This window comes from Apis mellifera, linkage group LG3 (genome assembly GCF_003254395.2).
Source record: "Apis mellifera strain DH4 linkage group LG3, Amel_HAv3.1, whole genome shotgun sequence".
In the NCBI taxonomy this organism is placed as follows: domain Eukaryota; kingdom Metazoa; phylum Arthropoda; class Insecta; order Hymenoptera; family Apidae; genus Apis; species Apis mellifera.
Window position 1 is genome coordinate 2,885,727 of NC_037640.1, and position 18,123 is coordinate 2,903,849.

Genomic DNA, 18,123 nt, shown 5'->3' on the forward strand with positions numbered 1-18,123 from the left:
CAAAAAATTTGAAATCATTTTGAAGATCTTTCAATTTTATGTAACGAAATGTTTTATATTTTTATTTTATGAATTTCAAGAAATATGCGCTATTGAAAAGTAATAATAAAGATGAAGTAGAAGTAGAGCAATGAAAAATTTCAAAATTTTTAAAGATTTATGAGAAATTTTGTATTTCATAGAATATACTGAAATATATATCATTAATCAAAATGTGAGAGATGAAAGTACATGATTTAATAATTTATTAAAAATTTCTCTCATTGTTATAGACATTCCAACATTCATCTTCGATTGCTATTTTAGATATCTATTGATATCAAATTAAATTATTTGAATTTAAACAAGTTTCAAAAATTCACTTAAAACTTTTAGTAATATTAAAATTTTTTTATACTTTCTGATTTTATATCAGTTTTATTTAAAAAATCTTTGATAACTCATTTTTCTCACAATATAAATTATGTTGTTAACGAAAAATTATGTTGTTACGATTAAACTATGAGAGCAAATAAATCCTTAGCCTGTCAGAAGGCCAAACTAGTAACAGTACCTGCGATTATTTCGAGCAGAGGTTAATTCACTGGTTAATTATGTGTTACAGATTTAAAGTTTCCAAAACCATGAAATTGTTTCAGTATAAACAAAAAAATAATGTCATGTAAAATATATAAAATAATAAATAATAACCTTGTTGTTTAATTAAATAAATCTTGCACTCATATAGATTTTGAAATTCTGTAAAAAGAAATATGATTATTTCATTGTATTAATTAGATTTGATAATACATAAATATATATTAGAGTATATTAAATAGTTACCGTTTTTAATAAATTATTAAAATCTGAATATTTTTTCAATAATTTAACATTTTCAATTCATTACTAATTTCAAAATTATTCACTATACATTGTATTTCATTTTCAAACCATTCATTCATTCAAAATATTACTGTAAAATTAAAATAATCAATGAATCTTCTCATTAAAGATTTTGAGTTGCTCTTTTATTTAAAATAAACTAAATCTAATATAATCAAATTCTATTGTAATCAATCAACATCTATCTCTCAATCAACGCCTTAATAGAATAATAACAGATGTCTGCCACGTGCATTATGCAAAATATAAATATGCTTCTTTAGTTCACAAATCAAAATGTACGTTTGATCGATTCATTCGCAAGCTTGACGATTAAATTTTTAATCGACTCCTCGATGAATCGTTTGAAAGAAGTGCCAATCTCGAGCCGATCAAGGTCAGCGACATCCGGAACGTTCTAGTTAATTAATGGTGCCAGTTAATTACGAACCATTGCCATTGGTCTTGGGTCATCGGCAGTGAAGAATGCATTGTATAATCACCTGTTTCCAGCCAATAAAACAATCTATCTTCTATATAAAAGATCCTTTTAATATTCATCGTTCGAAAGAAAATAACCTTAAAATCTAAGGTTCCCAATTTTTTTCGCAATAATGTTTCTTCTTGTTCCTGAAATAATAGATGAACGTTGAAGTGGAATATTCTGCTTTGAATATTTGAATATTTATTATTTATAATCTACGTACACTCCTCTTTCTATCTATCGTTTCAAATTAAGTCATGCATCCTTATTACTTTAGTATCCACAATCATCTGACAGTTAATTTCTATAAATTCAATTGGAAAAAAATACGAGTCAAAAGGATCAGTCAGATTTGATTTAATTTTATCATAGTTTATTTCAGCATACTTGAAATCCACTTCGAGCTGACCATTTCCAAGAATTAGTATATGTATAACAACGAACGCTTTTTATTACTGTACTTGAATTCAAATAACATTCCATTAAATTAACCAAGGCTTTCAATTACTTCAATTCAAACTGCTTGAGTACAAGTAACTCGACTAATCTGAACGAGGCTTACCACATTAAACGCATTCTCATCATGTTCTTCCAATATAGGGAAAGTAGGAAATACACAGTAAATACAAACAAATTCGGAGTGAACAACATGGAGAAAATGCTTTCTTCTTGGCGCGAAAATGGCATTCTGTCGATAAACGGAGCGTGAGTACTATGTTTGCCAAAAGCAAATATCAAGATGGAAAGTCCCTATGAGACTTGGCTCGCGAGAACGAGCGTGTTTCGCGTGCAACGAGTGTCAAATCGAACAGAGATGCATGGAAACCATCAAGGCTTGCGCTCATTGGTCGCCTGTATATTGATTTTCAGCAAGAAAACGGTGAACCGAACTACCCTCAAAAGAGAGTAAACCTTTTGTGTCGTGCGCGTGCTTTCTCAACCATAAAATCAACCTCGCCTTCGATGCTGGCGAATATCCGTTTAAAACTCGGTACGTAATCATTAGGGAATGTTTACAAGCAAAAATTCACATACGAATCATTAAGATGCCGTAAAGTTATTAAATGATCGTCAAAAGATCAAATTTTTTACTATAATAATATCGGTAAAAAAATTTTAAACAGTCGTCAATTTGAATAGATAGTGATGGGAACGAATATAGCAAGATTCGAACAAGATAAAATACAAATCCTTTACGAATATCATGGAAAAAAAGAGCGATATTTTTAAATGGAATCACTTCTAAATAAACTAATAAATATTATTTTTTAATAATAAATATTTGATTCTTCGAAATAAATTTTTTGTATTTGATTTGGATTTATAAACATATAATTTGATCCTATCATTAAAAATTATCCTGAGAATCAATTCGATAAATTCCGCGAACATTAACCAGTTTTTTTTTCCAGTCGTTTTTAAATAGGAATCTTGATAACGACGTCGTTTCGTTCTGCTTTGCATCTTTACGATCAATAAAAAAACGTTCGTTTCGTATCGAAAGAGTCGTTCTCATCCTCGTTCTCGAACGAGGACCGAGGACCATGAACTCTTTGAAGAAATTTACAATACCAATTATAATAATTTTTTTGAGGAAAGAAAAAAAATAATCAATCGACAATGTCGCGGACAGGCCGTTACTTTCGACTAAAATACAGTGAAACAATGCGACTCTTATCGTACACGAGAAAGGAAACCGTTTATCGCGACGGACAATAGAAAGAGGAAGCCAGACTTGTATGTATTACGCGTTACATTTTACGTCCCACATGCATATCGAGTCTTGTAACGCATTTGAAATGCGGTTGCATGTACAGAGTGTTAATACATTTGTGCTATACCTCAGAGGATTGAATATCTTAGAAATCAAAACAAATGCAAAAGTTGATTATAACTAAATGCTATTAGAAACATTCAAATATAATAATAATATAACACTATCTATATAAAATATGCAATACATATGGTGGAACAAAACATAATTTAAAAGTGTCGCAATTCAAAATACTTTAGTCTTGTATAAATTAGAATATCAAAATCACCATATTTTATTAAAAATGAAAAATTAAAATCTATTCTTTTTCAATATTACTTGATAAATAATTTGTTCATAATCTCACAAACAATTTTCGATTACTTTTTAAAAATATATATTGTTTTAATACATACCTGATATATAATTAAGCAATTAAAGAAAAATTTTTCATTTATGATAAAATGCAACGCGATATTAATTCAAATTTCAAAATGGCTAAAAACTGTATAAATATTTCGAGAAAATAATTTGGTGAAGATGCAATGCCATGCGATAAATTATTTTCACTGGTTTCACGGATGTGTCGTTTAACTCGAGATGGCCGATCGTTCGAAGATAATTTCTGTACACGAGGGAGACATAAAATTTAACGCGAACCTTGGTACACGATGAACCGTTGAGAGAACCGAGGGTGAAAATGCAGACAGACTCGTAACGTTGAAGCTTTTTCTGTGCTTTGGAGAGTCAGCCAGGTCGTACGATAAACGACGTAAAAGCATGGAGAAATTTATTATCGCGACGCCTTATGAACACCCGCGTATTTCACCACATCAAATAGATGCATAAACTTGCTCCACACATAAAGCCTTTTTCACATGACGATATAAGTACACTCGCACTCGTCATACTCGTAGATATCGACATATATCTAACTCGATATAATCGATATAAAATTCAATAGGATGTTGTAGATGGCGCTTTATGATATGTGCATATACGAGTTGTCATCCATTGTCACAAAAATATTTTGATTAATTTGATTAATTTGATTTCTACTCTAATTCCTAAAATAATTTTAAGCAATATTTTCCTTTGCAGAAATTTTCATTTCGATTTTATTAACAAAAATTATTAACTAGTAACAAAAAATATTAACCAATCACAGAGCGCATAGCTTGTCCAATTTTTAGGCAGGTATTCAATGCTACTGTGCTTGTGCTCCTACAAGCTCTGTGATTGGTCAGAGAATTTTTGTTAGTAACTAGTTAGTAAAAGTAAAACAAAAGATTTTACAAAGGAAAATATCAATCTTATTGAATTATATACACATAGATTAATATTCATTATGTGTACGATTGTATTTTATTGATTTTTGTGAGAAAAACTAAATATTCGTTATGTGTAGATATTCTATACTGACAAAATTAAACGGCCAATAAGGTACATCGCAGATTCAAAAAGCAGTCAAGTGAATTTCTTTGATTTTATTTGCACGATTACCGATGTGATTTAAATTTATTGTTCAGTAGCAGTATTATTTATGAATCAGAATAATTCGAGCAAGATTGAGGAAGAGATAATATAACCTAAGAGAAAGTACTAACAATTGAAATATTTTTATATGGCAATAGTTTTCAATCCTTTGCCATAGCACATTGTTATAAAAGATCTGTAAAAATATTTTTCAAAACAAATTATTATTCAACGAAATCAATATCTTTATCATTCTTAATAATTTGGATCAATTGAATTTCATAATTGTAAGTATAACTGTACTTAACCTAACCTAACTATTCTAAACTTTAGAAAATTAAAAATTGATTTTCTTTTTTCTATATATCTATTACATATTTATATCATAAAATATAAATGTATATACTTTATGATCATACATCAAAAATTTATTACGATTATAATATATTTTTTAAATCAATCAATGGTATTAATTATAATCTCATTTTTTTACGTTCAGTTATTCAGTTTAAATACTGTCCAAATTCATTTTTAATTCAATCTTAAATATTTTGGATATAAATTCAAAAGAATTTTAATATTCGGTTTAGATTATTATTCAGATTATTATATATTCAAATTTTCAAAGATTAGATCTTTAAGAATCGAAGATGACTCTTTAAGTTTTGTTCGTATAGATGCAATCGATAAGCATTAACGATAAGGTTTCGAAGAACGAGGAAGTCGATGCATCATTATAAGCCTCATTCTTCATGATATATTTTATCCGCGATGAGAACGATTAACGTGAATTTTTCAATGATTACACCGGTATTCTCTGTCGATTCGACGGATTGCATTGGATACCGTTGGTGTATAAACAGTCGCATATACTAATACATATATACATATATACATATATGTTTGAAGCAAATTGCTCGCGTCCACCAGTGTTTACATTATTTCTTCATTTACATACGCGCCAGGCGACCTATTCAATGACGATGCACGTAGGATACATTCCTTGAAAAGAGCTTACAAAGCAATGGCGTATTTATGAGGCAACACAGGTTGAATTTATTACCGTACAGAGAGAGTGTTCAACTGGACAACGTTAGAAATATTTCCGTTGTTTCTTGTTTTATAATAAGAAATCTTTAGTAGATGTTACTTATATTGTAAGTATATGTATATTTTTTATTTTTTGAATCGAAGATAATTTTCATTTCAAATCATTTCTAATTAATAATTTAAATAAATCTAATTTAAATAATCTTCTAAAAATAGCGATTAAAAAACTGATACTTAAAATAATTTTTTGTTCCAGAATTAATCAAGTGCCAATTAAAAAGAATTGAAAATTTATTTCACAATTACAGCGATATATTAATAAAAAACATTTATTTAAAATATGGTAAGTGAATTTATTAATTAAAATAATAATTCTTTAAAATATTTTAGAAATAATTGTTTGAAATAATATTTTATGCTTGTAAATTTTTATTTAACAAAAAAAAATCAAATAATTATGTTAAATAAATACTTAAATTACTGAAAAAGTAAATTACTACAATTAATCATTTAAGATAGTTGAAAAAATATTTCTACGTATATAAATATATTTACTTTTTAATTTCAGATTTTTATCTGGTGGCAGATGAAACGGCATATGTGAAGCTCTTTTCGATAAGGTATTAACGGTTCGTAGATGCAATTAACCACTGATTTTTCCACAACGAACTAAAATTAGAAATTCAAATTGATCTTTTTTCTTCTTGCTGCCAACCGAGGTAGAAAAAAAATCTTACATCGTTTCGACCGTTTGCCGCCACGAATTACGATTGATTCTTATATTTTTTTCCATTAATATAGCTGCTGCAACTATATTACAATCAAGCCAGGTAGAATTACTGGTCAATTTTCTCCGGAATGGAATGATTTCGCAATCGTTGCGGAAGGTGATGGCAGTCTAGGGTCGACGACCACGATATTCATGTGAGACGATCGTTAGACGTTGCATAGGAGCATTTGTGTCGAAAAATGAATCAAATTTATCATATAATTGAAATAAATTAACTCTAGATTAATCTTTCTATGTTCAATATTGTGAATATAGACTATGATACTTTATTCTATGTTACATCTTCTTTATGAAGACATAAAGATATATTTTTATCATTATATGATAATGAATGAAAAAGAATTTTTGGAAATTATTTAGAAAGAGAAATCCAATATTGATTTTAAAAATATATTGCAAAGAATATTACTTTTATTCTTCTTAAAAAGAATTTGATTCTAAAAAGATTAAAACATCTCATCTAGCATTTTGAAATATCTAAGTAAAGTGAAGTTTTATAATTTTCATCATGACATCTGTTTAATAGTCTATATTTTCAATTATATTCCTTAATTCAAAATAAAGTATACATATCATAATTTTTAAACTTTTAATTTTTCCTTTTAAAGGATATTTCTAGCTAATTTTTACAACAATCTTTCATGAAAAAGAAAAAATTAATATTTTTTTAAAGCTTTTGAAATTTAAAACGTATATATAACATAAATATCGTTTCAGATTATTCAATTATGAAATTTAAAACTCAAACAATACTTATAATGATTCGATCTAATACAAAGGGGACCGTGTAAACAAAATTTCCAAATTGTCGACCTATTTTTGACCAAGAAGATTTATATTACTAACGAGTATCGCTGACGAGTATCAACAAATCGGCGATAATACTGATATTGCGAATTCGAGATTCGCTGATTCAGCGAATAAAGGTGCACGGTTACGATTGTGTGGCATCGTTTTTAAACGCAACACGATTCTTTACAGAAAAACAATAGCTTGTTTGCTCTTTCCCTCCCCGCTCGATGATTATGCAACGTGATTCTGCTATCACGGTGGCGATCCGTTATCATTGTAAAACTTCCAAGAATTTGCCGCTATAATTGTTCTTCAAATTATCGTTTTAATCCCCTTTCTTGTTTTGCTTTTCCATTGCATGGAAGAAGTTTACTCTTTCGAACCACGTTTTAAAATACACGCTGTTTGTAGCGAAGATTCGGCAGCATTTGTTTGATAAGCGGTTTTATCATTTATAATTTTTAAATATTACGCTTGTTATGATTTAAATAACCGTGGAAGACGCGCAATATGTAAATCTCTTCCTTCAACGCGGAACTCGGGTATGCGATACACGTTCTTTTGCATAACAATTCATGATCCACGTGTGATACGTGTGATCTGGATCACGAGATATTCTATCTAGTTCAATATAATATTATCCTTGTTCAATATATTCAATGCAGATGTATGTAAAGAATTTTCTTACCTTACGATCGTGTCATAAATTTTCTTCCAAGAAAAGTAAAAGAGTTTTGAGAAATATTCAGTTTTCTATTTGCATACGAATTCAGTACGAGTTGTCATTAATGTGGGATAGCTTTGGAGAGAGGGGGAGGGAAAGGGATTGGTTCTAGAGAATAAAAGAAACATAAAAGTTTACTTATTAAATTATAAGCAATCTGAAGTTTCTGTCTCTGCTCTGTCACATTATCGTCGGCCATTTTGATTTAAAGAAAATCATCAGATCGATCGAAAATACGAGGAAATTGGTGATTTTAAATTTTAAACGAAGAAATCTTCATCCAAATGCTCTTATAATTGTAGGTAATTTTCGTTATCAAATGGTCCATTAATTTCGAAAATATATAATTAATTTGGAAAAACCGTGACATTAAATTTTATTACATCCTGTATCGTATAATTGCGATTTACAAATCGCAATTGTGTGAAAGAGGCTTAAATAGTTTACCGCTTCAGAGTTATATACAGTGGTGCTTGATTAAATTTTAATGAAAACTGCATTGTTTTTTAATGATCCGTCCCCACTTTCGCGAGCCTCAATGCCTGTTCACAGTAGATAAGGAAGAAGAATAGATGTAACCAGAGGAAATAGAATATACAGAGTGTATGCATATACATGTCAAGAATTGCAAGAACTTCAAAGGGATGCTGCAAGAGGAAAAAATAATCATGAGATAAAGAAAATTAAATTTTCTTTATATCTTTATAGAGTCAATAGAGTGAATGATGAAAATCAAGTTGATATTATTAACATTTGAATTGATATGAATAGATATATTATAGTTGTATTTTGAGTGCAAGAATCTCAACAATTTATTGTATTTAACATAAGATATGAAATTTTCTTTATACGATTATTTCTTTCAATATATTTTTATAAGGCTAGATTTTTGAAATGGATAATTATATTTAAATATTTTCACTTTTTTAATTAGTACAAGATATTACAAATTAAACTTTTCTTTGAAATAATATTTATAAAAAACTAGACTTTTTGTAGATCCTTTAAAAGTTATCATAATGTGACAAATATCTTTGGCCAATTTAAATAACTTGGATTATCAATATCAACACACTATTTTAAAATGAATATTTCATTGAACTTCTCAACTTTAACATTCATCATACCACAATATATATCAGAATCAAACAAAAATCTTCTATCTTCAAATATAAAAACATTAAAACATGATCTTTATTATTTTATATTTCATCCAGAGAGAAAATAAACGTTTTATTTACATCTTCTAATTCATATGAAAATTTATTAAATTTAATCATCAAACGAACAGATAGCTGAAGATTCAAATAGCATCTTGATTACAGAAAATATTTCAATTTCAAAACTTTCTTCAGTTCTACCAATCTACCATCGTAATAAATTCTTCAAAAAAATATATATATATATATCACGTCTCGTCTAATTTGCCAACGATCACACCGTAAAGAGGATTTCACGTGGAAGATCGATGGGCACGGTCGATGTCGCGATGCACAAAGAGACGAAGAAAAAAGAAAAAAAGAAAAAAAGACCAGCGACCGAGTGTACACACGATCGTGATTATTCGCATTATCAGATGGTGCACGCGTAATGGTTTTACACGGTGGAGCGGTCGGTCATTACCTTTCACGGATCGCTATTTAATAAAAGAAGCATGAGTAACGGTGATGTTGATCCGCCATTTCTCGCAGAACCAGTTGCCACACCATTAAGAATCAAGCGATGATATTCCCTTTTATCAATGTCCCGCTTTATTAAACGGTTAATTAATTAATTAATAAATGGAGGATCGGATTAATGGCGAACAAGCGTAGCGAGAGACTTCTTCTTGAAATTTATCGGTGCATTTATTCGTTCTAAAACGTGGAATATATATATGTACGATCTGTTTCTTGCGAGCACAGTGGCAATGCTTTATAAAAGATGACATGTAGCGAAGAAGACATTTTTTAATAATTTAAATGCATAGTTCTTGAAAAGTTGCTTTAATATTCTGATTTATACACGTTAGAAACGTTGGAATGTATTCGATGAATTGGTAGTATTTGAGATGATTTTAGATAGTAATTGAAAATAATTTTAATAAATATCCACAGCTGTATAGTAGTATCTTTTATTTGTAAGATATAACGTGTCGCAATTTCTTTTACCAAATCTAAAGTGAAGAAATAAAGAAGCATTTGATATTATTATCATTTCGAATGAATCGTTATCTACGTTTTCAAGTTAGTGAAAAGAATAATTCAAAGCTATTATTAAGCTATTTTTTATTTCAACTTCAAATAAAATTTGTCTAGGATGACGATACTATCCAGTAGTAGTGTCCAAAATGGATTAAATCTAATTTTTCCATAATAATCTCATCTTTAATCGATTTTCTCTTAAACTTTAAAATCCATTCAAAATTATTTTAAGATATATCATTTAACAAAGAAGATATCACTTTAAAAATCCTCTTATATTTTCATTTTCACCTATCAAATATTTTCTATCCATACCAAATTTTTACAGAGCTTTCCTCAAGAAGCTGTAATTTTAAATTGCACTTAAAGTGTCACGCTCTATCACTGTTATCAACTCTTGTAAATCAAGCTTGTTGAACGAACCGTGCACACATAAATACACAAATTAAATATCATCATAGCGGAATACCAATTTTTCTTTGATACCTCACACGTGTGTTGAATTTGATGGATTCTCTCACGTGTTTACCTATTACGCAAAACAAGAAAAAAAAAACTTTATTCCCGCGGTTGCGTTATTGTTTGCGCGTCTTCGATTTCAGGAGAGAAATTTCCACCATTGCTGAAATATTCGACCAGGGAACAGGGTCAGTGAATTTCACACGTATTTCTTTGTATTCACCTATTTTTCTCTATCATACACACGCGCAACAAAACGTCGTGTATTTGGACGGCATCATTAAAAATAAAATAAAATGTGAAATACTCCTCGGGCACTTTATTGTCATCGGACGGCATTGAACAACGTGAATGCTATCACTGTATAATAAATCTTTATACGCGATATTTAATCATTTGTCGGTCATTTGTTGCCAAGAATATATATATATTTCTATTATAGAAGATATAATCATGAAATAAAATGGATGATTTACTACTATATTACTACATTAAAATCACTTTCCAATCATTAATATAACTTATACCTAAAATAAAATCAACACGAAAGTAAAAGTGTATGTAATTATGCAAATCTCCAATAATAAAAAAAAAAATCCAGGATAATAAAAGCTAGGGATAAACTGCAATATAATATATTTATGGTACATCTTTCGATTTCCAAGAAGACCAATCATAAAAATTGATACGTAAAAAATGTAATTTCACTTTATCTCTGTCACGCCATTACGCCAAAGGTAAATTCAAATAGTTTATAACTTAATAAATAAGCCTCGCGACCGACATTTTTATGCATCAATTTTTTTTTTCTTAATTTGTTTGCATCTCGCTGTTTAAAAGCTGGCTCAAGAATATACTACCGTACGCCTCGTACAATAAAGATAATAAACCTTTAATCAGATCGACTGTCCAAATACTTATGCAAGATAATGCGCTACCTCGCCTCGTATGATTTCGCGTGCGAGAAGGCTTCTGGTAATAAAATTGATTATTTGCGAGGTGAAACTGTATACACGATACGCAAGAAGCCAGAAGCAAAGTGGATCGTAAAGAACAAATTATCTGCGGCAACATGGGTGCCGGGTGTTCAAGAGACGAGGAGAATTATTCCTTCGAAAGTTCTTTCTTCCCGGCGGTTTTTCGCGGCGCATCGAATCGGAAAATCAACCAATTTTTCTTAACCGTCGTGACGCAATTCGTCTTCGAGGAAAAATCTTCCGTGAAACGTTCCGTTGATTTTCGAAACGCATTTAAGAGAATTGCACGGAGGAGGAAGAACGATGATCCGTTTGACGTTAATGCGCGAGAAACGAGAAATTGAAGATGATAATCCTGATACAGTTGGGCGAATTTGTGGCTTCGAATTTTTAAGATACTTTCAAATCGATCAAATTTTACAAATTTTTATCGCAAGTAAGTACACCCAATTTCTAATACATTTTCTCCACGAATTCTTTTACAGTTTATTGGATCATCATTTCGTGTGGGACGAAATTTCTTTTATTAATATCCACACAATTTTATATAAAATACAATGAATGTAAATATTTTTCCAATCAATTGTATATTATCTTTCTGTAATATAAAATATTCTCGATGTTTTTACGATTTTACTTAAGAAAAATGAAGAATAACTTTATATTCGATCAATTTTGAAACTCGAGAGAATTAACTCAACAAGAATCTTTCAAACTTCGCTCATTCGAAATTCCAACGAATTCCTTCCAGGTATCTAGGTTTCCCGAGAATATTTTCAAGAAGAATTCTCCTCGCTCGACATTTTCGAATTCTCGCACACCACCTCCGGTATTTAGATCAGTTTCGTATGACGAAACCGACAGGATTGGTATAACGCGAAAAAGTTTAGGTAAGCGTCAAGTGATTAAGCAACGAGCAATTTTAACTATTTTTCCGTCGGGGCGAGATGCAAACGGATGGAGTTGGGAAAACTGGTGTTCCCAGCTGGAATTCTTTTTTACGTTCAATAAAATGAAAATACGGCGCGAAAGAAATTGCGTAGAGGCCGGCCAAATCTTCCAGCTAAACACGTATATGGAACAGCGGGGAAACGCTTTCGCGCCGTGGAGATAAACTTTACGCGATACTTACTTTTATGCGTAGGTACGACTTTGCTTTCGGTCGACGCCGTTTTAAGATAATGGCTATTTAAATCGAGTTAACATTCCGCACGATAATTTTTCCGATTTCATGGGATCAAGGAAAATGTTGAATTTGTACGCGTCAATTTTGATGAAATTGATGAAATTTCTTATATTGGAGAAAAAATATTTTTAATCTAACCTAACTTATAATTCTCGAAGTATGGTAATTGTAATTTACAATTTCGTGGAGTTAACGATCATTTCGATGAAATTTATCATTATTTCTCGAAATATATTTTTAACTTGATCTAATTTAAAATTCTCAAATAAGTAAAGAGAATTATTAATTGCAATTTGCATTCCACCATCTTAGATTTCTCTAAGATTCAATATTCTGCGTGTAACAAATATTTGAAGTTATATTCAGATAAATATTGATACATCTTTTTAGATGTGTAACGATTTGAAAATGATATTTGAACAATTTAAGAAAAAAAAAAGAAATTATTAGAAGCAAGTGAAAGAATCCAAGTTTAAGATTCTATTGAATATGAGAACCATAAAGATCTTTTACTGTTTTTAATTATGCATTTCACTTATTTAATACATTTATTAATATAAATTATGATATTTTTATCGTTTTCTTCGTGAAAAATAGAAACAATTATAACAAATTATAATATTAATGAGTTAAACCTCTAAGCTCATACGTGTCGGTAAAATCATTTTTAGTTAAGCACTTTTGAAAGCCATTAAAATTATATTAACAATATAAAGAATAATAATAAATGCTATAAAAAAAATCACTTGTTTCCATAACCATTATTGTTAAAAGAAAAGCCAGATAAAGGAGAATTCGCGACATTTAATTCTTCAATTAATTTATTGCACAAATTTACTTTATTATTGATTGGTTATTTCCATTTATTTAAAAAAAAAAAGAGAGAGAGAAAGAGATTAGAAGAAGATTATATAAAAGTATAATAAAAAGACTTGCACTTTCCACCAAGGAATATTATGAAATATAATAATTAAGAACATATACGTAACGTTAAAAAATTATTATTATTTTCTGTTACTTTCTATTACGTTTTCCTCATAAGTAAGGAATGTGCATGAAAAGAAATGGACACTTAACATGATTTCAAAAGGGAAATAAAGAATATTTATTGAAAAATATATACGTTTTGTTGATTTTTCTTTAAAAGTGGATATTACCTCGTTTTCTCTTATAACGCGTACCGTTTTCAATATACATGACCTGGAAATGACACTTACTCAACTACACCAGCTTATTCAATGACTCGACGAGGAAAGTTATGAATTATTCATTGAAAAACAATTAATATTACAAATAATAATATATTTGTATGTATATATATATACGTATAAATGATAGAAATTTTTATTAAAAATAATTAAATATTAAATGAAAATTGATATCTATTACCATAATTTCCATATATATTGTAAAATTATTTGCTATCACAATATACAAAAAGATTGGTTTTCCAATGATTTTGAAATACTTAATTTTCAGGTGAAATTATTACAATGGAGAATCAAAGATCAGTGAAAATATTTGCAATAAATATTCTTGATCGCTTAAGATCTTAAACAAAGTTTCCATGAAAAATTATATTATAGAAAATTCCGAACAATTTTATCCTTTATCCTCCCTTCTAAACAATATCTAGATATCTATATTCAATCAAATATAAATCAATAATAATATTTCTAAATCTAATTTCAAAATTTTTTTATATATTTCAGCAAAAAGCGACGAATCGTATTTTAATTAAATTATTTTAAAAAAAAGAGCGAAAGAATGAATTTTAAACGTAACGTAAATATTTAAAAGACGGAAATTAATTTCTCTCCAATCTAATAATTTCCAATCGATTGGCTTTCGCCAATTTCAATTTCATTGGCCTTTCACCGCCATAAAAATCGTACAATCTTTCGTACAATCTCTCAAATAAATACATAATAATAGAAAGAGCAGTGTACCGGCGCTGCCAGTTCCTCGAAGACGCCTTTTCTTCGAGCACAACCGGCCGCATTTTCTACACGGAGGAGAATTATTCGCCCGATATCTCACTGGATGGGGATCTCGTCGCATAATAGCCTATCCCCCACGGTTTCTATCGATCCGATACGCTCGACGGGCGTTGGAATAAAATCGAGGATCGAGGGAATGCACGGCCGATCAACCAATCGATATCCAATCGGATCGATCGGTTTCGACGATCGGACAATATGAGCGTGACAAAGAGGCCACTCCACGCTCGTTTCGATCGCTTTTACAACGAAATATTCCTCGCCTCGTTTTCTCTTCCAGAATCAAATGGAATAATACCACGCATCCCCTACTTCCACGCGGAGAAGGAAACTTTCGAATATGCAAATTCCACCTTTTACCGGTTTTAATCTTTCATACACGCGTATTATGTAACTCGAAAGGTTATTTTGCGTGCATCGTTATTTTGGATATCGCGAGCCAAAACGAGCGATAATGGGACGGCATGCATCTAATCGAGACGGATCAGTTTAAAATAATTTTTATCTTATTCTATTTTTTTTTTTTTTAGAAAAAGTCACTTTTCCTTTGCCTCGGTCTAATTAAATCACACATCTTTTCGTACATCCTTTCATTTATGCACACATCTTGATCTGAAGATAAAATTATTATTTCTTGCCACGTGAAAAAGAAAAAAAGAAGATTTCTTATTTTTTATTTTCAAAGGTACAATTTTCCTAATATTATTCCTTGATTAATTCAATAATTCAACTTCCAGGCAACCTTTCTTCGACCATGAAAAATGACATGAAGCAATCGTGTGATTCGCTCCCTTTTTCATCTCCTTAGAAAGAGAAGGAGAAAGAGAGAGAGCATGGAATTTTGCCGCGTTCCCATGAAACACGGTAGATTAACTCTTCCGACGAGTTGTTGGTTCGAAAATCGTTGCCGGTTCGTGCGTCCGCTAAACTTTTACTTTGCAAATCGATAGTGGTAACAGGCGGATCGTTCCATCGTCACGGGAATCCGCGTGGCTCGTGAGAAAGTTAGCAACGCGTTTTGATCTTTTAATAAGGGAATAATCGTGGTCGAGATGGAAGAGATTTCGATCTCGTTGATTTGAAGTTCGAGAGGCAATAACGATAGACAGAATCGAGAGATGAGATTCCTTGTGGAGTGTAAATATTATTATTTGATCTGTAAGTAAGAAAATTCGTACAATTATGTATTTTATTAATTTCTGTAATCACCTTAATAAATAAAGAAAAGGTGAAGAAAATTTTTATTTCGATCCTCTTTTTAGAAAACTGCGCAAAAAGTCGCTGGAGGATAAAACAATGTGATAACTAATTGTTAAGAATATTATAGAAGAAGAATCGTGGTAGCCGTGATTAATTAATTAAGGACGGATCGATCGAGTCGAGACGAGTTGAAGAAGAGCAATTTCATCTTTAATGGCGGCTCGTCGTAAGAAGTTGGGCCGTGAAAATTAATGACGTGCCCGTGCAATGTTATAGCACATTAATTATTTAGAACGATTATCCATAGTTCGAAAGGAGAGTATCGGTTAATCCGCTTTCGTGCCGCGGTAAAACGGAGCCTTCCAGCAATGGGGGAGTATAAGTACTTGTTCTATTAAAATTTTTTCCAATCCCCAAGGTTTGTCGAACTTTCACAATGTTTAAAAAAAAAAAAAAGAGATAAAAATTGTTCGAAATTGATGGGAAAATCGTAGAGCGAAAAGATTTTTTTCAACGCGCTTTGATGGACGTGATGAATGAATTAATTAACACTGGTGAGAACAGCAATTTAAAATCGATATATCAAGGAAATATAAATTTCTTATCTATTCGATTCGCTTATTAAATCATATATTTGTAATTTTAAAAACTATTTGTAAATAAATTTTAAAAAGGAACAAGGGATTGTCATATTTTTTTTTTGCATGAATAAAAATGGGGAAAAAAGTTACTTCTCGATTATAAGTAATTTAACAAGTAATATTAATGATTATTTTGCGAGAAAAGATTGGAAAAAGATTGAAGAAAATCGCTGCTGATAAAAGGAACATGTAAATCCTAAATTGCATAGAGTCAAACATGACTCGGCACAACTACTTCGCGAATCAGCGTGTACACTGATAAGCTATCTCGGTCATTAATAATTGCTAAACAAGCAATAAGCATGCAAATTGTAATAAGCTTGTCAATTATACAATACAAATAATAGCATGCGACTTTTTGCGCCTCTTATGATAATGAATCGCCAGCGTTTATTCTGTTAAGAAACAAACAGTTGGGTAATACAATTTTTACACGTATGATTATTTATCATTTTATACAGATAAAAAGAAGAGAATTCATAAAAAAAATTCTTCGAGAACTTTCACGAAATCTTTCAAATTTTTCCTTCATTCAAAATTATCCTTGCACAATAAGACATATTATTTGTTAATGACAAAAGATAATTCATTGTAAATCACTAAAAAAAAAAAAATAAAATATTATTACTATTAAAATTGCACAAGAAAAATCTACATTCGACTATCATTCATAAAACACATACACGTACGATACTGCAAAATTCAAGATGGATGGTCACCTTGCTTTAAAATCCAACCTAACTTAATTTCTAGACGGTTTTTTCTAAGAAGGGGATACAAAAAATGCGGCAAAAGGGGTGTGAATAAAAGAGCCGTACGAGGGGAGAGAAAAAGTTTGAAATGTTCGGTACGCAGCTCGCCCTTGAATATTTTACATCTCTCTCGAGAGGGGAAAGCGCATTCCCACGAGGCGAAGCGAAGGCCTTGCGGTTATGGTATTACGTAGCTAGCTCGCTTAGTTCTTCGACTAAATCCTGCACACGTGAAACTGCACCTGATTAGATTAGATAATGGGTATGGATCGATCGTGGAAGAAAAAAAAAAAACGAGGGAAAGGAAAGGAAAAGTAATCGATGTGGCGATAAGAGTAACATCTATTAACGTCGATGTTTGCCAGATGTTTTAAAAAGCGAAATCTTTGAACTTTGTTTAATATATTATATAGATAACGATTTTTTTTTTTTTGTAACGAATACACAGCTTCGAAAGGCTTTCGATCGAAGAGGTATATCCTATAAAGCTCTTGTCACTTTTTTTTTTAATATTTAATACAATATTCTTTTCTTTTATGTAGATTATGGAAGAGAATTAGAAAAAGAGAGAAAGAAAGAGATTTTTATCTTGCGATATATAAAAATGCATATAATAATCTGTGGAAACTTAATATTAAAGTTTTAGAATTTAATATTTTTATCTAAGAAACGATGATCTTTCCTTCGTATAAAATTTACAATCTTTCCCAGAAATTTTTATGATCGTTTTAAAAATAAGAAGATTTAGATTAATTTAGAAATAAGAAGATAATCATAAATGATCAAAGATATGAT

The 18,123-nt window shown here is 30.2% G+C and overlaps 1 protein-coding gene and 3 long non-coding RNA genes across 5 annotated transcripts in view; 2 read left to right on the forward strand and 2 right to left on the reverse strand.

Annotated features, from left to right (window-relative positions):
- The window catches only part of LOC408761, a 42,106-nt gene that overhangs the window by 3,122 nt on the left and 20,861 nt on the right, over positions 1-18,123 (reverse strand). The window lies entirely within an intron of this gene.
- Positions 880-2,607, reverse strand: LOC107964175. Its single transcript, XR_003304368.1, has 3 exons — positions 1,569-2,607; positions 1,365-1,491; positions 880-1,279 (listed from the first exon to the last, which is right to left on the reverse strand). It is a non-coding gene; the product is annotated as an uncharacterized LOC107964175 (long non-coding RNA).
- Positions 2,250-6,816, forward strand: LOC102653792. Of its 2 annotated transcripts, none has more exons than XR_003304369.1 (5): positions 2,250-2,336; positions 5,540-5,731; positions 5,881-5,967; positions 6,193-6,343; positions 6,426-6,816. It is a non-coding gene; the product is annotated as an uncharacterized LOC102653792 (long non-coding RNA). The 2 variants fall into 2 exon arrangements; XR_407849.3 differs by lacking the exon at positions 2,250-2,336 and adding an exon at positions 3,759-4,861.
- Positions 14,539-16,391, forward strand: LOC113218648. Its single transcript, XR_003304370.1, has 2 exons — positions 14,539-15,893; positions 15,998-16,391. It is a non-coding gene; the product is annotated as an uncharacterized LOC113218648 (long non-coding RNA).